The sequence below is a fragment of the Mus musculus genome, chromosome 11 (assembly GCF_000001635.26).
Source record: "Mus musculus strain C57BL/6J chromosome 11, GRCm38.p6 C57BL/6J".
Taxonomy (NCBI): Eukaryota; Metazoa; Chordata; class Mammalia; order Rodentia; family Muridae; genus Mus; species Mus musculus.
Genome location: NC_000077.6, coordinates 72,930,883 through 72,949,411, shown reverse-complemented (window position 1 = coordinate 72,949,411; position 18,529 = coordinate 72,930,883). Strand labels below are relative to the sequence as shown.

The 18,529-nt window shown below is 46.8% G+C and overlaps 2 long non-coding RNA genes across 5 annotated transcripts; one reads left to right on the top strand and one right to left on the bottom strand.

Moving 5' to 3' along the window:
• Nucleotides 1-1,468: 1,468 nt before the first annotated feature.
• On the bottom strand, nucleotides 1,469-2,837 carry Gm34793. Its single transcript, XR_388835.4, has 3 exons — nucleotides 2,767-2,837; nucleotides 2,109-2,217; nucleotides 1,469-1,860 (listed from the first exon to the last, which is right to left on the bottom strand). It is a non-coding gene; the product is annotated as a predicted gene, 34793 (long non-coding RNA).
• Nucleotides 2,838-8,857: 6,020 nt separating this feature from the next.
• Gm34704 lies at nucleotides 8,858-18,078 on the top strand. Of its 4 annotated transcripts, XR_879998.1 has the most exons (6): nucleotides 8,858-9,068; nucleotides 13,690-13,831; nucleotides 14,385-14,418; nucleotides 16,954-16,982; nucleotides 17,177-17,359; nucleotides 17,967-18,078. It is a non-coding gene; the product is annotated as a predicted gene, 34704 (long non-coding RNA). The 4 variants fall into 4 exon arrangements; XR_388834.2 differs by lacking the exon at nucleotides 17,967-18,078 and having other exon boundaries at nucleotides 13,693-13,831; nucleotides 17,177-17,911; XR_879997.1 differs by lacking the exon at nucleotides 17,967-18,078 and having other exon boundaries at nucleotides 17,177-17,911.
• Nucleotides 18,079-18,529: the final 451 nt, after the last annotated feature.

The following is an 18,529-nucleotide window of genomic DNA, read 5'->3' as shown; positions in this document are numbered from 1 at the left end:
ATTTTGCATTGTTGTGACAAAAATCCTGACAGAACAACCTGAAGGATGAAAGATTTAGTTTGGTCCACAGTCTCAGAGGATTCTGCCTATCATGTCTGGGAAGCGTGGGCCAGAAGTTCATGGTAGTAGGACTTAGTGGTAGAGGTCATTCATCATTCACATCGCAGTGTACCAGGAAACAGAATGACAAGAAGAAACCAGGAATAATACACTAAGGACCAAGCAATGTGTTTATAAAACGATAAAGAGAGGGAGGATATGTTCTATGGAGATGTGGTGAGGTGTGGGAACGGGGGTGCCTAGGTGGTCCCACGCTGAGGTATCCCTTCTTCAAGGGACCAGCCACAGGATGGTATAATATAGAATAGAGTTTATTAAGAGCATGGGGAGGAGAGTCAAGAGGGTAGTAGAGGCAGAGAAAGGCAGAGAGAGAGAGAGAGAGAGAGAGAGAGAGAGAGAGAGAGAGAGAGAGAGAGAGAAGAAGTAGAAGAGTAGAGGAGTAGAGGTGGGCCATGAGCACGTGGTGGGGGGGGAAGGGGATGGGGAGGGGAGGGGGAAGGGGATGGGGAGGGGGAAAGAAAAGCAGAGAAAGAGCAAGAGAGGTACAAGAGAGTGAAGAGGGGGAAGTAGCCCCTTTTATAGTGAGTCAGGCTTACCTGGCTATTGCCAAGAAACTGTGGGGTGGAGCTTGTGCTAACACCAGAGTCTCAGCAACTTTTTCCAGGGTGCCCACCCCCCAAGCTTTCAGACACTCCCAAAGGAGTGTCTCCCAACTGAGGACCCTGTATCCAAAGCAATCCTCTTGGAGATGTTTCAGATTCAAACCACAACAGCCAACTAACCTCAATCAACTCAGACACGGAGAACCAGCCATCAAGAAGAAAGCCACCAGGGGCTTCTCTGCCTCTTCAGATAAACAAGACTGAGTTGAGTCACCAGAGAGGCTGAGGAAGATGCAGCTGTGCCGTGATGTGCCCTGCCCCGCCTCGCCTCGCCTGTGGCCCTCTGGAGTGGGTACCTGCAGCATACAGGAATAAGGAGTGGCTTCCTGGGAGCTCAGTCTGGCTGGTCCAGCAGGTGGAGGGCTGAGGGAATTTGCAGCGATGGAAAAGCATCTTCTCAGTAGCATCCAAAGTTGAGATCACGCTCACAGTCATCCCCCTGCCGAAACCCATGCCTCCGCTCACAGACGCCTTGCTTTGGCTCCTCGTTTAGAATGTTCCCACTAACGGGAGACTTGGAGCGACACATCCAGAATGTAGAGCTGTAAAGGAAGGGGGTGGGGGATCCCCACAACAACCCAACTTCCTTGACCTGCCATCTGCGGAGCTATGGAGCTCTGGCCACAGCCCGAACCCCCACGTGCTCAATGTCCTTCAGCTCAGCACAGCCTGCCTGTCTGGGGTCACCTTCTTTTTTGAGATCCCTCCTGCTCCTTGGGAACTGCGAGTTCTTTTTGTGAGGCTGTCAAATCCTTTATCCTGACTGGGGACAAAAGCCCTGGCATGTGATGAACAGACAGTCCTTGCTCCCTGACCTCGGAAACTCACTTAACCATCGGCCACCCTCCTCCACCACAGGCCTCAGGCGTGGGCTTTGCTGAGACATAGCCTGGCCCAGGACCTGGATCCCTGGTGGGGTCACACTTCAGGCCACAGCAAATTCTGATAAATACGACTCCTCTCTAGACCTCAGTTTCCCCTTTTGCACTGCGGTACCTGAGGATATACAAGCAGAACCAGGGTCTCTTGGTCCATTCCAAGTTGATGAAGCTTCTGTTTAAGGAGAATCTTTGTCCATGGGAGGCTTTGGGGGTGGGGTGGGGGAAGCTACTCACTGCTGCGGCTCGAGGGTCTGAGTCTGATTTGGGGGCGAGAGACAAGGCTTCGTTTGTTTCCTGGTATTTGCTGAGTAGACAGAGCTTGTCTGAGAGCTGGGTCCTGGGTAATGCCTGTCCCTTTGGGCCTCAAGGTAGGCCCGCTAGTCCTGTGAGTCTCATTCAGCTTTGGCCTCAGGAAATCTCTGGCTGTACTTGAACCACCTCAAAGACCACCCACAGGCTTGCAGTCTCACCCAGCCGCCAGGGCTCACTTCCCTAGCTTACTCACATCTTAGTGTTTGTGAGCAGGTTACTTAGGACTCCATGACAAGCCAGCACCAAGCCACATCCTGGTGGTCTTCCAGAAGAGGCTCCCTGGATCCACCAGAGTGTTGTCCCTGGGACAGAAACTCTGATCAAACTGGCTGATACACAAACAAGAAATCACTGGCTCATTCCATTGAAAAGACAGTGAACACAGATTGCCTCAGTAATGATTCAATGATTCTCTCTCTCTCTCTCTCTCTCTCTCTCTCTCTCTCACACACACACACACACACACACACACAATGGCTGCCAGGTAGTAATATGACCTCTTCCTCAAAAAGAAATTCTCTTTGCCAGCTTTTAATCAAGAGCCACCAGGCTTTCCGGGTGAGGGGCTAATGCCCTGCCCTCCCTCCTTCAGCTGGTACAGGGCAGCCGCTCTTTGAAAGCAGAGGTGGGGCTCCCAATAGACAGCTAAGGTTCAGACGCTGAGGAAGGGCTGCTGAGCAGGCAGGAACATGGTGGCTACCACTGTTGGCTGGGGATGTCAAGAAGAGGGTTCAGCTCTTTCTGAGCGGTTGGGACAGCCTAGATAGGCGGTAAGGAGGTCTCTGAGAGTCCAACCCAAACCCCAAGGAGCATGGCAGCTACAGATGGCTTTAACAGCCAGGAGACTCAACTGAAAGCCCCACCAGCAGCTGAGGCTTGCAGGGTCGGGTCAGGAGCTGCCAGAAGATCCTTCAGGCAGCTCTGTTTACCTTTATTCTTAGAAACAGGAAGTGGGAGCTTCCTGACAGCGTGAGGTCATTCAGAAACCCTGGGCTTCTCAGGGGCCCTACCACTTTCAAAGGAGTGTGGGTAACACCTCACACACCGAAGCATAGTCAACCTGCAGCTTGCCTCTCTGGCCTCCCTCCTCCTCATCCCTACAAGGCCATCTTTGACCACAGGCCCTTACTATTGTAGTGCCACAGCCTTAGTCCTTTCGGTTCTCATCTCTCCCAGGTGCTGATCCCCCTCTGCGTTTCTTCCTGCCCGGTGCCCATTCCTCCTGTGTCAGTGTTTTCCAGGTTCTAACCTCTTCCTGGGGACTCTGAGGGGTTTACACTAACCATCCCAAAGCAGCACTGGGGATGTCCACAGTGTCCTCTGGGGGCTGATGATTGCTTCTTTCTTTGGGCAACAGCCAAAGTCAGAGTCTAAAAGAGGAAGGATGACGGCTGTCCTCACAATGATAATTCAAAAAGAAATACTGGACTGGAGAGATAGCCAAGTGCTTAAGAACACTGGCTGCTCTTTCAGAGGACCCAGATTCAATTCTCAGCACCCACAGAGTAGTGCATAGTGCCAGGGAATCCAACACCATCTTCTGGTCTCCATGAGCACTGCATAGACCTGGTACACAGACATATATGCAGATAAGACACACATATAAATAAATAGACCTTTTTTTTTTTTTTGAAAGAAATGCTTTGGAGATACTAAAGAGCATTGCCCTCAGCTCTGGCCCTGCTTTGCTGATTAATCTTGGGGAATGCAGTGGACTTCTGATCTCCTTGGACTACCCCAGAGTCCCCTAGCTCAGTGTTGGCAGATTCTTCCTCCCAGGCCTGGTTTCTTTCCTCTCCCCACTAGCCTCTAAGCTATAGCCCTACTGCTGTTGAATGATGGCTTTGCCCCTGGGCTCTGTTTACTTTGCTCTCTGTGTGTGATTTTTCTCACAAGTGGCTGTTGAGAACAAAACTCCAGCTTTCCCCCAAGGAGGTACACAGAGCCCACACCCCAGACGAACAGTGGATGTGACTCTCTAGCTCAGGGTCAGAAGCTAGCGACACTGGGTTCCCATGGCTCCTGGGATTCAACTTGAGTCTGCTGTGGGGTCAAGCAGGCTGCTGGGGTTCCAAACCTGGGAAAAAACCACAAAACATGAAAATGGACTTTCTTTCTAAGACACCCTGGGGCTGTAGAATGAGTGAGACCCAGATGTCAGTCCTCATGGAGGGACTAGTATAACCCAGAGAGGTACTCCTGGAAGCCCTTGCCCTGGCAACCCAGACACAAAGGGTCTGGGGCTCCCAGCAACAAGTGTTTCCTGCCCAAACCGGCTGCAAGCCAAGCACAGCCTGGCCATGTTCAGGTCAAAGCAATAGTGTGGCCTTCGCCCTCAGCTTCCTGTCCTGCAGTGGGAACAGAGAAGGGATTAAAGCCACCGTGTGAATGTGGAGCTTCACTGGTTTCTCCCACAAGTGCATGTATCTCAGAGTGAGAAACCTAAAAGTACGAACGGTTAGATACCATCAGCAAGCACTGCAGATGCCCACTGCTCCTAGAGTCTCCTGGGCATGTGATGGCAGCAGGAATTTACCATGCAGGCTGTGAGAGGTGCCTCCTGACGGTTCCTCCTTTGACAATTTGTCAGGGGCTCAGAGGTACAGATAGCAAATTGAGACCAGGCATCCAGTCATTGTCACCCTTTGGGGTCGCTGTCCTTGAGGGTCATTCAGGAGTGTGTGAGGGGGCCCTAGGTGCCAGGGTTCTCCTGTTTCTGCCCCACCCCACTTCCAGGCTCTGGGTTCTTGGGGGTAGTGACCCTTGTGACCACTGGGAGGTGGTGGGCACACCTCTCAGCCAGGTTGCCTATCCTGGTCTCCCTCTCTGTTTCCCATTTATTTCCTCTCTTGCTTTGGTATCTCCAGTCTCAGGATATTCCTTTTTCTCAAAGCTGTGGAAAATGATCTCCAAGACCTTCACTTTGACAATGATTTCAAAGGACACAGAAGTCACTTGCCACAAACGAAAAACTATATAAACTGGAATTACTCTAAAATTAAAATTTCTTTGTATCAAAAGACATTATTGGGCTGGAGAAGTGGTTCAGTGGTTAAGAGCACTAACTGCTCTTCCAGAGGTCCTGAGTTCAATTCCCAGCAACCACATGGTAGATCTATAATGGGATACGATGGATGCCCTCTTCTGGTATGTCTGAAGGCAGCTACAGTTTACTCATATGCATAACAAACAAACAAACAAATCTTTTTTTTTAAAAACGCCATTATCGAGGGCTGGGAATGTAGCTCAATTGTCAGAGTACACAAAGCCCTGGTTTTGATTCCCCAGAACTGCTTAAAGAAGGTGTGTAGGCTCAGGACTTTAATCCCAGAGTCCTGGAGATAGAGGCAGAAGGATCTAAAGTTCAAGGTCATCTTTGGGTACAACTTTTTTTAAAAAGACACTATTAAGCAAGTAAAAGAAAGACAGGCTCAGAATGGGAGGAGGAGCTATCTACAATTCATATATTTGATAAGAATTCAGTTTCTAGTTCTAGGAAAAGGCATATATATATATGTGTATGTGTGTGTGTGTGTGTGTGTGTGTGTATTCTTTCCTTAGCCTCCTAGTGTTGGGATTACAGGTGTGCACCATGACACGGGACTTGAGAAAACATTCTTTAAACATTGCAGCGTATTGGCAGAGGAGGCAAAAGGTACATGAATGTTCTTCCATAGGAGAAACATTAAGACGTTTGGAAGCAGACGCTAAGCACTTCCCCCCGAATTAAGTCCCACAGCTTGCTCTTCTTACAGGGAGAGATTTGCATGGGGGACTTTAGAAAGTCTTTAGGGACTTTGCACAGGGAAAGATCAGCAAGACTGGCCCACTGCTTGGGAACTATAGCCCAGGCTGTGCCCAGCCTGGCGTCAGGAGCTGGCTGAGCAGTGGCTTCCATTCTTCACAGCAGAGCAAGGTTACCTGTGGACCTCCCAGGAGACCTGGCTCCAAGCTCTATTAGTTAGGTCTCTTTGGCGGTAAATGAGAGAAACTCAATGAGATGCTCTAACATCTGATGAGCGAAAATGAGGCCATCTTAACTCATGCAACTGTCAGAGAGGCTGAAGAAAACATGCTGGTGCTCTCTGGCCTTAGGCGCTTGTAGGCCTGCAGACTCGCCCCCGGAAGCTCCATCTCAGAAATGGCCTCTCACGTGCACAGGCCTGGAGGCTCCACTCAGCTTGGAGCGGGGCACGAGGCCTGCATGGGCCACAGGGCGAGCGTGTGAGGCCGGCAATCCAGGGCTGCGTGTGACTCAGACCTAGGGGGCTGCCCGGCTAAGAAGTGGGCAGCTCCTGTTTGTTCCAAACCTTCAGCCTCTCAGGCAACCTGGAAAAAAACAACCCTTCCAGCAGGAAATGGCCACATCGTCCAGCCTGCAGTGCAGAAAGCCAAATCCTGGACAACGGCAAAAACAAAACTTGAAAAAGGCAAATCTCACAATAGAAAGTTTAAAAAAAAAACTTTTTATTTACCTTTTATTACTATAGGCACAACATATTTACTATAGAAGGGCTTTAAATGCAGATAAAAGGATAAAATGTCTGTAATCTCACTCATTACCAGGAATAACCAATGCTAAATGTTACTACATGTTTTCTCAGGTTTAGTCTATTTTATTCTTACCCCAGATCAGGATGTGGATATTATTATAGATTTTTCATTCTGTAGGGTTTGGTGGACTTTCCCCATATCAATAGGTGAATACTGTCTTAGTCCATTTTCTGTTGCTATAACAGAATATCTGAGACTGGTAGCTTATTAAGAAAAGAGGTTCGTATTAGTTCACAGTTCTGGAGTCTGCTATGGCAGGTGAAGAGATTTTGCAGCGTCAGCTCTTGGTTTAAGCATGGTGGAGCAGATGGGACAGGAACATGGGACTCACGGTTGCTTGATTCAGTTTCTTTGTCTTGTGGTCTCTAATGTGCTTGCTAATGGCAGTGGGTGGCCTAGACTGGTCCCAAGCTTCCACTCTCCTGCTTTAGCCTCAGATTCTAGGTATGGACCATCTTCCCTGACTTGGAGTGGTCATTTTGAGGAAAGAACATGAAGGTAGGGAGAAAGGCCTTTGTGTTCTGCTCTTATCTCTCTGTGCTGTGTGAACTCCTCACTGCAAGCAAATGCTATTTTCATAACTGAAATTTCTATGAAAAAAATATTTTCTAAGATAATGAATAAAAGACAGAGGACAAAATTGGAAGAGACATTTGTAACATACACAATGGCTTGCTTTTCGTATTTTCATAGTGTATAAAGAGCCCGTACAGATCAATAAGATTAGAATCAGCCTGCCAGTGGGGGAGAGGAAAAGAGCCAGATGCCAACAATTCCATAAGAAAAAAAAAAAAAAAAAAAAAAACCAAACCACAAATCACCCCTAAGCAAGCAACAAATGTTCATTTGTGTAAGTCATCCAAGAAACGTATGACAAAGCAACACAAAGACTAAGAAGACCAGATTGGTATGGCTGGAGAACCAGGACAGATTCAAACACAGCTGGGCAGCAGGGAGGAGCTGGGTGTCCTGTCCCCTCTGGAGTGGCACTGGCCAGGTGTTCAGAGCCTGAGAGGGGCAAGCACTTTATACCACCCCTCCCCCATGGGAATTTATCCGTGGAATAATTGTCCATGGTACTGAGATGCCTTTTGTAATGCAGAAAACTCTGAAAATAGCCACATTAAATACTAGATGAAGTGTGCTAGTACTCTGCAAGTGTTGAGCATAATGCCGCACATGTGGTGCGTTTCAGCATGACTCCTCCCACACCCCTGCCCAGAGAATTCACAAGGAGGCTTGGTCCTCAGCGTATAGTGTAAGAGGTTGGAGGAGGATATATCCTCATGAAAGGATTAAGGTGGTCTCGTGGAGTGACATTCTCTTAACATTAGATCTCAAAACAGCAAAACAAGCAGACAAATATCAAACTACAAAGCACGCCACACCTTCTTACCTAAGCTACCAGGCGTTTTCACTGTGTGTTCAGAAATCAGCATTTTTAGGGATGGGATGCAGCTCAGCGGTAGAGGGACGTTGATTGTGTGTGAGGCCCTGGGTGTACTCCTCATCACTGTAAAAAATATATAATTTAATTTAAAAAAATAATTTCAGGGCCAGTAAGATGGCTCAGTGGGTAAAGGTACTTGCTGCCAAGCCTGGGTGACTCAAGTTCTATCCCTGAGACCACTATCATGGAAGGAAGGAGTCAGTTCCTAGAAGATGTCCTCTGATTTCTACATGTGTGTCATGCGGTGTGTGTGTGTGTGTACATAATACAACTGCACACATATAATAAGCAAAAATGTAACTGTGTGTGTGTGTAAAGCTATCCATTCAACTACTGTTTGGTTAAGTGGCCCATTACCTGTGTGTATGTGGCGCTTATAGCTCAATAAGAAGATGCTGACATAGCAAATGAAGCCATACGCCTGCAGCAGAGTATTTTGCCACCCTGGTGGTGAGGAGGGGAATAACAGGCTGTCATCCATGACAGTCTCCAGGGTGACTGTGATCCTTGCAGGCCGTCCGGAATTCAAGATATTTGTAATCCCTTCCCCTTATGTAGGAGAGGGTTGCGAGACTTGCTTAGAGTGAGCGACCAGGCACCAGCAAGGAGATGACCTTCTGAAACTGGGTTATAGAAACTCTGTAGCAAAGCCAAAACGAAACGAAACTCCTTGTAGAAACGTTCGCCAGCATGGTGGTACACACCCTTAATCCTAGCACTTGGGAGGTAGAGGCAGATCTCTGTGAGCTCTAAGCCGGTCTGAATTACAGAGTGAGTCCCAGGCCAGTCAGAGATGCATAGTGAGACCCTGTCTCCAAACAAAATAAAACAGTAACAAGCACAACCCAGGCTCTCTCTTGGATGGCTCCTGCTGGGGCAGGCAAGCCCCAGCTTGAATGGATGGGGGTGGGGGGAAGGAATCTGGCAGACATAGGAAAGACCTGAGGGCTTCAGGCTAACAGCCGGCAAGGAAACAAAGCCTGACAATCAATTGCATGGCAGCCAGTGGATCTTTTTGCTCTGATCAGATCTTGAAATGCCTGGAACCCACGTGAGACCTCGAGCTGCAGGAAGCAGCTAAACTGTGGGGATTCCTGCCGGACAGGAACTGAGATAAACAGTGACTCCTAAGCACCAAAAAGCCCGCGGGTGAGTTTTCCCTGTGTAGGTTGAAGTGCAGAGTGACAACATTCTGACAAATGCCCATGGTCAGTGCTCCCATGGCCCTCTGTCCGTCCATCAGTTTCTCCCATCTCGTTTCTTTCTGTCGCACTGTGTATTCACACTATGAAGTTTGCCCTTCTTCCAATAATTTACTCCTCAGTGGTGTGTGTGTGTGTGTGTGTGTGTGTGTGTGTGTGTGTGTGTGTGTGTGGTGTTATTGTTTTGAGATGGAGTTGCAGTAAGGTGCCCAGCTGCCTTCACACTCCTGATACTGTAGCCTCTCCTAGTGAAGGTGTGTCTCCTGCGCATGCGCACATATGCTCACTTCTGCTAGATCTTTAACTTTGTAGCCTGCAACTCAGATGAAATTTGTGTTTTACTGGGGTTTTTGATCAGTTTACTTCTTCCTTTCCAAACCCGGAGCTACTATAGACTCTTGGTTTCATGTCTAGCTCTCCTGGCTGGACCCTTCGGTGCAACGCCAGGTAGAAGGATGAAGCTACACCTGCTGCAGCTGCTGCTGATTTAGGGGAACCCCTATTTTCTACCATTTTTTCAGTAAGTGAGGTGTTGGTGGGGTTTCCTAGATCACTGCATCAAGTTGAGGACCTGCCCTCTGGTCCTCCTCGCTGACTTTAGCATGAAAGAACATTTTGCCAAAAGCTTTGTCTTTTGAGAGGAACGGGGTTTTTGTTCTTGCTGTGTAGATGCAGTGTGTTAGAACAGGGTTGATTGAGTAGATACTGAGCCCACCTTGAATTCCTGTGGCGAATCTCACCGACCTTGGTCTCAGGGTAGAGTTTTATGAATTAGACCTAGTTTGCTGGGATTTTAGTAACCATATGAACAGAGATGTGGGCTACAGTTTTTTGTTTTTGTTTTACTTGTGGGGATTTCTGGCTTGGGTATCTAACATTGGCCTAAGAAGGCTAAGTGGGAAGTGCTGCTCTCCTGCTCTCCTGCTTTTGGAAGAGTCTGTGAAGCTGTGGGGTCAACTTTCTCCTACTGGTCTGTTAGAATCCCCCATTGCTGTTATGTGGTGGTGGTGGTAGGTATGTGGTTGGATGACTATTTCAGTCTCTTTACTTGCTGTAGATTGATATAGACTCCTATTTCTTTCCCAGTCAATTTAACAAGGAGGCCATGTTTCAGCTCCTGAAAGCATCAGAATTGTCTTTTAAAAATCTGCCCAGCGAGGCATGATGGCGCACGCCTTTAACCCCAGCACTCGGGAGGCAGAGGCAGGCAGATTTCTGAGTTCGAGGCCAGCCTGGTCTACAAAGTGAGTTCCAGGACAGCCAGGGCTACACAGAGAAACTCTGACTCAAAAACACCAAAAGAAAAAAAAAATCTGCCCATTTTATATATTTTCTATTTTCTTATCATACAGTTAGCTGTTCATAGCTAGTCTTTCTTGTTTCATCTCTTCTTCTTCTTCTTCTTCTTCTTCTTCTTCTTCTTCTTCTTCTTCTTCTTCTTCTTCTTCTTCTTCTTCTTCTTTGGTTTTTCAAAACAGGGTTTTTCTCTGTATAGTGAAAACTATCCTGGCTGTCCTGGAACTCACTTTGTAGACCAGGCTGGCCTCAAACTCAGAAATCCGCCTTCCTCTGCCTCCCGAGTGCTGGGATTAAAGGTGTGAGGCCACCACTACCTGGCTCATGGTATTTGTTTATAGTTTATTCCTTCAAAGATGGCAGTGTAGAACTGGAGAGATGGCTCAGCTGTTAAGAGCACTGACTGTCTTGAGTTCAATTCCCAGCAACCACATAGTGGCTCATCACCATCTGTAATGGGATCCGATGCTCTCTTCTTGTGTGTCTGAAGACAGTGACAGTGTACTCATATATATAAAATAAATATTTTTTTTAAAAAAGGATGGCAGTTTAATGGTCATTCATGGTTGTCAACTTGACTATATCTGGAATGAACTACAATCCAGAATTTTAGGGCACCCCTGTGAATCTAATCCTGAGTCTAGAAGACAAAAGTTGAAAAGGAGCAAGCTGAGAAAGGAAAAATACAAAATATGTGGTTTAAGTATTGAAGCGACATCAGGAAGTAGAATGGACCTGAAGCTTGTGTTCTAGGACATAACAGATTAAGGGAGTGGGGCTTTGGGGCAAGATCCTACCCAGCTAAATTTAGGTCCAGGCATGGTGGCACACACCTTTAATCCCAGGAGACAGGAATGCAGATCTCTGAGTTCAAGGTCAATCTACTGAGTACAAGGTTCAAGATAGTAAGGCTTAGACAACAGAACTCAGAAGTTTTGAATATGTGGCACTGGCTTTAGAGTAAAAAAATAGAAGGGACTCCTGGGACAATTGATCCTAGGTAGCAGGAGCTAAGGAATTAGTGGTGATTAGGAGGAGACCAGCATCACTGGGGTGAAATCTTCTGGGAAGTGTTTTCTGAGATCACAGAGATAGCCAAGGTTGTACCTCTTGTTGCACCTGGACTTGGTAATGTGTAAGAGTCACCCAGGTGGTACTGGCTTTGAAGGCATGAAGGTGTTATGAAGAATAGCTGAGGCTTGGCACTGTGAATGGCCATGGAAGGTCATTGGTGAAGGTACAGTCTGAATTGCAGTTGATGGCCCAGGACTGAAGGGGTCATGCAAAGAAGCTGAGGTTTGGCACCATAAAGAAAACCTATGAGAGGCTATTGGTGAAGCCTAGTTGCAGCAAAAGACCCCAGTGTATTGGAGATGCCAGCACTATGGGATGATCACCAAGAACAGCAGCAGCAGTGGAGTAGGTCAACCAGAGCCTAGAATGCTACAGAGGGCAGAGCTGGAGAAGTGACCTGCGCCCTTTGGAGGAGTCCAGGAGATCATGGGTAGATCCCAGACATTGGAACAAGGAGCTGTAAAGTTGAAGTTTACTTGGATACCCCAAGATATTAAAGATGCCAGAGCAATGGGATACTAGCCAAGGAAAGCTGCCAACAGGGAGTGCAACCAGCCCAGGAGAAAGACGTTTGTTGCAGTCAACAAAAATGAAAAAGGAGTTGGAGATCTGGAGACTGCTTGGACATCAGACATGGAGATGCAGAGTTTGACGTTTGCCCAGCTGGTTCCCTGTCTTTCTTTGGGGATGACAGTTAAGTGATTAGATGAATCTCAGAAGAGACTTTGAACTTTGGACTTTGGACATTGTTGAGACTGCTATAGACTATGGAGGCTTTGGAAGTAGGACTAAATGTATTTTGCATTATTCCATGTGTAGGTATGGCCCTCATAGACTCATATGTTTGAGCAAGTCTCTGGGGGCCAGGGAGCAGAATGTAGTGGTTTGACTGTTTGGGCCAGGGAGTGGCACTGTCTGGAGGTGTTGCCTTGGAGTAGGTGTATCACTGTGGGTGTGGGCTTTAAGACCCTCTTCCTAGCTGCCTGGAAGCTAGTCTTTTCCTGTTTGCCTTTGGATGAAGACAGAATTTTCAGCTTCACCTGCCCCACGCCTGTCTGGACACTGCCATGCTCCGCCTTGATGATACTGGAATGAACCTCTGAATCTGCAAACCAGCCCCAATGAAATGGTGTCCTTATAAGAGTTGCCTTGGGAAACTACACCGGGGCCTAGCAAACACAGAAGTGGATGCTCACAGTCAGCTATTGGATGGATCCCAGGGCCCCCAATGGAGGAGCTAGAGAAAGTACCCAAGGAGCTAAAGGGATCTGCAACCCTATAGGTGGAAGAACATTATGAACTAACCAGTACCCCGGAGCTCTTGACTCTAGCTGCATCTGTATCAAAAGATGGCCTAGTCGGCCATTACTGGAAAGAGAGGCCCATTGGACTTGCAAACTTTATATGCCCCAGTACAGGGGAACGCCAGGGCGAAAAAGTGGGAGTGGGTTGGTAGGGGAGTGGGGGGGAGTGGGGGGAAAGGGTATGGGGGACTTTTGGGATAGCATTGGAAATGTAAATGAGGAAAATACCTAATTTTAAAAAAAGAGAATACATTCTTTTCTGGATCCCCAGAAAATATGGGACCATTAAAAATTATGTTAAAGCATAATGTGGTGTTTGTCCACAACAATAAAACGCTAACTAAAGCAGGCAGTGACCTGCCATTCTATATTGGTCACCTGATCATTATGCCCCCATATACCTGACAGAAATAACATAAGAGAGAGTTTTAGCTTCAGAGAGTTGAAGCCATGGGCCTTGGGTCCATGCTCCTAGGCTTCTATGAGGCAGAGCATCATGGCAACTGGACTATGTGGAGGAGAGGGCTGTTTACCTTAGGAAGGAAAGAGAGAGAGAGGCCTGAGACAAAATAGATTTAAAAAAGAAAGCCCCAAGGCCCCTTAGTGACCGGCACCCTCCAGCTAGGCCCTACTTCCTGAAGCCTCTAGAACCTCCTAAAATAGAAGGTGGAGCCAGGAATTCAGTCCAGGAGCCTGTGGAAGACACTTCAGAAAAGGACCAATTCTCTCTCTCATTATTATTTTTCTTGTCTTTTGAGATGGGGGTCTCACATATTGCCCAGGCTAGACCTCAGGCTAATCCTCTTGTCTCAGACATTTCAGTTCTGGGACCCCTCTTCTCCCATTCATTTCTGATTTGGCCATCTGAGTCTTCTTTCTTGTTTTCTTGGTCAGTAGGGCAAAGGCCTTCCAGCCTCTCTTCCACTCATGCCTGTTGTCATGATGTTGTCCCTCGGGGAAGACCAGAAGAATGGAGCCAATTGAACCCCATGAAGCACTAGGCATGGTGACACAGGTCTGCAATCTCAGAATTCAGGTAGGAAATGAGCTCTTGGACATCCTCAGGTATATAGTAAGTTGGAGGCCATCCTGGGCTACACGAGACCAAGAACCGACATTCAGTTTGATTTTTCTCTATATTCTAGTCTGTTTTTATTCCTTCCTTTTTCCTTTTCTCCTTCTACTCTCCCCCTTCCTCTAGTCCTTCCCCCCCTCTCAAAAGATTTATTTATTTATTTATTTATTTATTTATTTCATGTGTGTAAGTACACTGTCGCTGTCTTCAGGCACACCAGAAGAGGGCATCAGATCCCATTACAGATGGTTGTGAGCCACCCATGTGGTTGCTGGGAATTGAACTCAGGACCTCTGGAAGAACAGCCAGTGCTGTTAACCACCGAGCCATCTCTCCAGCCTGTTTGTCTTTCATTCATTCTTTCTCCGTCCACCATCCCTGCCTCCCCTGCCTACCCAGGATCTATGTAGCTGGTCTGAAACTTAGGAGCCAGCGACCTCAGCCCTCTAAGTTCTGACCTACAGTGTCCAACTTTCCTTGATTCCTATGTTAATTTATACTCTGCTTCTTTTAGGAGCTGCCTGCTTCCCTTTTCTCATGGTCTTAAGGTAGGATTTTTTTTTTTAATGTATCCTTATGAAACTTTAGATTTCCTCCTAAACACTAACTCAGGTGCATCCCAAATATTTTTGGCATTTTGTATCTTTATTTTCATCCGTCTTAAGATATTACTTAACTTCTCCTCTTACACACTGGTTATTTGGGAATATGTTTGTTTTTAAAGAGACAGGGTCTGTCTTGTTTGGGCTGGTTCCAAACCTCTGAGCTTGCGCTGTCTTCCTAGGACAACACAGGTTGATGTCACTATATCAGTTAGGAGTGCATTTCCCTCCTCTTCCACCTCCTTCTCGTCTCTATTTTTCTTAAGTGTTTTTATATCCATGTATTTGAGTTTCTTAAATTTTGTCAGCATATGGGACATCTGTCTCATATGCCAAGGCTTAGGGACCATTGTAGAAGACACAGAACGACTGTCGGAGCCAGAGGTTGGGGAGAAGCAGAGTGAAGACATGACTTACTACATTGTCATGTGCAGCAACACTGCACTCAATGTCACCGCGGCTGTGGCTGCCTGCACAGACCAAGCTGGCCATCATTCAAGCATGGGGGAAAGAGTTCCTGAGTCCCTACCTCTAACTGAGGAGCAATGGATGATTAATGGCTTCTTATCGAGGGAGAGTCTGTTTTCTTTAAGGGTTTGGTTCCTGGTAGGTTGATGACACTCTAGTGAGTGGTCCCATATCCAGGAGTTATATGGGCAGCACAAATTGGACTGAATGGGTTTATGTGTGTGTGTGTGTGTGTGTGTGTGAGAGAGAGAGACAGAGACAGACAGAGAGACAGAGAGAGAGACAGAGACAAAACAAAATTGATGCATGCGTGGGGGTGGACCTAGGAGGAACTGGGGAGAGGACTGAAGGGTAAATATGATCAAACTACATTGCATGAAATCATCAAAGATTTAATACATTTTTAAAAATGTCAACAGAGTAACAGTGGGTTTCCAGTTTCATTCCCCTATGGTTGAGAAACATTATGGTTTCAATATGAAATGTCCTCCAAAGGCTCACGGGTCCAAAGCCTGGTGCTTAGTTGGTGGCACTAATTTAGGAGATAATGAAACTTGAAGATGTGAAGCCTTCCTGAGTGACACAGATGTTGCAGTTATTTTCCTATTGCTGTGACAAAACATCACGACCAAGGCAACTTATAAAAGAATTTAAGTAGGTTAGAGTCATTGATGGCAGGCCAAAGGCATTGTGGCAGGAACAGCTGAGAGCTCACATCTTGACCCAAAAGCAGGAGGCAGAGAGCACAGTGGGGGTGGTGGGAAGTAGTGAAGCCTCTAAGTCGCATCTCCTTTTTTTTTTTAATTAGGTATTTTCCTCGTTTACATTTTCAATGCTATCCCAAAGGTCCCCCATACCCACCCCCCCAATCCCCTACCCACCCACTCCCCCTATTTGGCCCTGGCGTTCCCCTGTACTGGGGCATATAAAGTTTGCAAGTCCAATGGGCCTCTCTTTGCAGTGATGGCCGACTAGGCCATCTTTTGATACATATACAGCTAAAGACAAGAGCTCCCCGGTACTGGTTAGTTTATATTGTTGTTCCACCTATAGGGTTGCAGTTCCCTTTAGCTCCTTGGGTAATTTCTCTAGCTCCTCCATTAGGGGTCCTGTGACCCATCCAATAGCTGACTGTGATCATCCACTTCTGTGTTTGCTAGGCCCCGGCATAGTCTCACAAGAGAGAGCTATATCTGGGTCCTTTCAGCGAAATCTTGCTAGTGTATGCAATGGTGTCAGCATTTGGAAGCTGATTATGGGATGGATCCCTGCATATGGCAATCACTAGATGGTCCATCCTTTCGTCACAGCTCCACATTTTGTCTCTGTAACTCCTTCTATGGGTGTTTTGTTCCCATTTCTAAGAAAGGGTAAAGTGTCCACACTTTGGTCTTCGTTCTTCTTGAATTTCATGCGTTTGGCAAGTTGTATCTTATATCTTGGGTATCCTAAGTTTCTGGGCTAATATCCACTTATCAGTGAGTACATATTGTGTGAGTTCCTTTGTGATTGTGTTACCTCACTCAGGATGATGCCCTCCAGGTCCATCCATTTGCATAGGAATTTCATAAATTCATTTTTTTAAATAGCTGAGTAGTATTCCATTGTGTAAATGTACCACATTTTCTGTATCCATTCCTCTGTTGAGAGGCATCTGGGTTCTTTCCAGCTTCTGGCTATTATAAACAAGGCTGCTATGAACATAGTGGAGCATGTGTTCTTCTTACCGGTTGGGACATCTTCTGGATATATGCCCAGGAGAGGTATTGCGGGATCCTCCGGTAGTACTATGTCCAATTTTCTGAGGAACCGCCAGACTGATTTCCAGAGTGGTTGTACAAGCTTGCTATCCCACCAACAATGGAGGAGTGTTCCCCTTTCTCCACATCCTCGCCAGCATCTGCTGTCACCTGAGTTTTTGATCTTTGCCATTCTGACTGGAGTGAAGTGGAATCTCAGTGTTGTTTTGATTTGCATTTCCCTGATGATTAAGGATGTTGAACATTTTTTCAGGTGCTTCTCTGCCATTCGGTATTCCTCAGGTGAGAATTCTTTGTTCAGCTCTGAGCCCCATTTTTTAATGGGGTTATTTGATTTTCTGGAGTCCACCTTCTTGAGTTCTTTATATATATTGGATATTAGTCCCCTATCCGATTTGGGATAGGTAAAGATCCTTTCCCAATCTGTTGGTGGCCTTTTTGTCTTATTGACTGTGTCTTTTGCTTTCTCCTTTGAGCATCTCCTCCAACGAGGCTACATTCGCCTAATCCTTTCCAAACAGCCACCATCTGGGAATCAATGCTTCGGACAAGGGACATCTTATTCAAACTGTCACAAAAAGTCGCGGGGCACATGATTTTGAATGTTATGCCTCACACCTGGACCCTTCCTGTCTCCTCTCTGTCCTGGCCACCATGAGGTAAGCTGCTTCATTCAACCACTGCCACTAGGCTCTGACTGAGAAGCCACAGAACCAGGGGAGGGAAGCTCTGAATCTGCAAGCCAAACCGGATCTTTCCTTTTGGGCTGTTTCCCTGGTGCGTTTGTCACAGAGATGAAAAGTCTGACGAATACAGAATACCTGCCAGGTGGCGTTGCCAGGACTGTCTGACCATGTGGTTTAGAAACTTGGAACTGACCTGTGGAATCTGGAAAATTCTGGAGAAGTAATGGAGAAACCCTAGGGTGATGTAAGCAAAGTTTAGGGAGCCACAGTGTTGAGAGTGCAGAAGTCCAGAATGCTGCTAGAACTGTGAACAATAAAAATTGTTCAGGAAGTTTCAGACAGGAACATGACTCACAAAGGATTAGAGACCATCCATGTTTGTGGTGATTTGAATGAGAGTGGCCCCATAGACTCAATGTTTGAGTTCTTGATCTCCAGTTAGTGAAACCATTTGGGAAGGATTAAGAAGTGTTATACCTCCTTGTTGGAGGAAGTGTGTCACTTTGGGGTGGGCTTTGAGATTTCAAATACTACTCCAGTCCCAGTCTCTCTCTCTTTCTGCTTGCTGCCTGTGGATCAGGATGTAGAACCCTCAGCTCTACGGCCATGCCTGACTGCTCCCACCGTGATGATCATGGACTAACCTTCAGAAACTATAAGCAAGCCCCTAACTAATGCTTCCTTTTATCTGGGCATGGTGGTGCACACACCTCTAATGCCAGCACTCAGAGGCAGAGGCAGGCAGATTTCTGAATTCAAGGCCAGCCTGGTCTACAGAGTGAATTAAGGACAGCCAGGGATATAAAGAGAAACCCTATCCTGAAAAGCAAAAATAAATGAAATAAAATAAGTGTTGTTGTTGTTGTTTTTTTAAAGAGTTGCCTTGGTCATGGTTTTTCTTCACAGCAAGACAATGCTGCACTGGGGCAAAGAAGTTTCCTACAGTTTGCCCAGGTTTTGAGACTTTATAGAAGGCTAAATTTAAAGGTGGTAGACTAATTAATCAGATAGAGAAAAAAGTTTCTGTGAGACATGTTTCTCTCTACACAGCTCTGGCTCTCCTGGAACTCACTGTCAACCAGGCTGGCCTGAACTCACTCACAGAGATCTCCTGCCTCTGTCTCCCGAGTGCTGGGATTAAAG